Raw genomic sequence first — 1,806 nt, 5'->3', positions numbered from 1 at the left:
TTTCGAATACCTTTAAAAACTTTCCTAAATTATATATATAGAATTTATATGTAAAAGTCTTTACCAAAATATTAATCCCGAGCCAAACATGCATACCCTAAAAAAATAAAAATAAAGGAGTACTGTATCAAAGTAGATGTTACATTTTTTAATGGAGCTCATTTTGTATGAGTAAGGTGATTTGATTCTTATCTTTACATATAGGATGTGTTGTAATCTCACAAGTTTTGAAAGATCAATATCTGGAAAAACACTAGAAAGAGCTAATAGAACCCCACAACCAAAGTAGATATCAGGTATTTATCTTAACCAATAATTAAGTAGTAAAAAAAAAAAAAGAGAGGAGGAAAAAAAAACAAAAGTGATAGCTAGCTAGTTTCAACTTTTTCCTTAAGATTTTTAGGTACCAATTAATAAAAGAACGATAACAAATTGTCATGCTTTTAATTAAAATAGCTATAGCTACCCTATCAAAACAACTAGCAAATAGCCAAATATAGAAACATTAGAGTTAAATTTATTTATATATATATAAGGCCAATTAACTCCTTAGCTTCCACATAATATTTGAAATATTTTAACTCAAATGGTCTATCTTTAATCTTAAGATTACTGTTGTCACTGATACATGATACATCCATCTTCCATTCAAATCCCCACACATACAAGTCTACAACTCACGCACATAATAATGCTATGATATGATTTAACTTGGGTTAAATTTTAAATAATCTTTTTGGTACAAATGTTATTAATTTATTATTATTAAATGTTACGTACTTTAATAATACAATTTGCAGAATTGGATAAGCAAGCACTAGTTTTTGTCGAATATTGCAATGACCAAAGGAAAATTGTAAGACATGAAAAGCCGCGTTGCGTGTTATATAAACTTGTTGCTAGCTGTATATACTATGGGGTCAAAATTAAACTCCCATATATCGGTAATACTAAAAAAATATCTCTCAAATTATTTTATATAATTATATATTTATTATATTTTTAGATCAAGACTTTGGAATTTTGTTAACATCTAGAAAAATAATAATGGAAGCCCCATGTTTAAGGTACTGATTTTGTATGGACCCAAGGTGTGTGTCTATACGGTTAAAAAAATTAAAAAATAGAAATAAAAAAGAACAGAAGAAGAAGGAGGAGGAAAGAGAATTAATGAGCTGTAAAAAAGCCAAATTAAAAAAAATTAATTAAATTGAAGAATCTACTTTTAACCTTTATTCTTGTCTTTGAAAAGCAAAACTATATCATGCAAGCCCGTCTGAACTACTTTTTAAACGTAGAATTTTTTCTTTTTTTACTCTTCATTTAACTTGCATCATCATCATCATCATCATCATGATAATGATATTGACCCAAACTTTGACCGTATATGCTATATCACAAGCAACTATGGTTCATACTTCATAGCTAAAACCATTGAATTGAACCCACATTATTTCTGAGATTAGCATTGTACACAGTACAGTGCAAGCAAAAATTAAAGAGGAGAATTATAAAATTTTTACTCTATGTAAATCATCATTATATAATATTTTTTTAAAATAACATTATATCTATGAAATGAACAAGCAAGTAGTTGAATGATGATTTATTATTATTATATATCTCTTATTTTCATAACATCTTTCACAAAAATAAGTAATAATAAACACAGTACAAAACAGTGCTTTTAATTTTCTTTTGTCTCCTATTAGAACACACCATAGTCTCTCATATAATACACACTATATATGACTATAAAACACAATTCCACCAGAAAAATATATCTTATTAAGAAATTATATTATA

The sequence above is a fragment of the Arachis ipaensis genome, chromosome B05 (assembly GCF_000816755.2).
Source record: "Arachis ipaensis cultivar K30076 chromosome B05, Araip1.1, whole genome shotgun sequence".
Classification (NCBI taxonomy): Eukaryota; Viridiplantae; Streptophyta; class Magnoliopsida; order Fabales; family Fabaceae; genus Arachis; species Arachis ipaensis.
The sequence above is the reverse complement of the archived record's forward strand: the minus strand, read 5'-3'. Positions refer to the sequence as shown.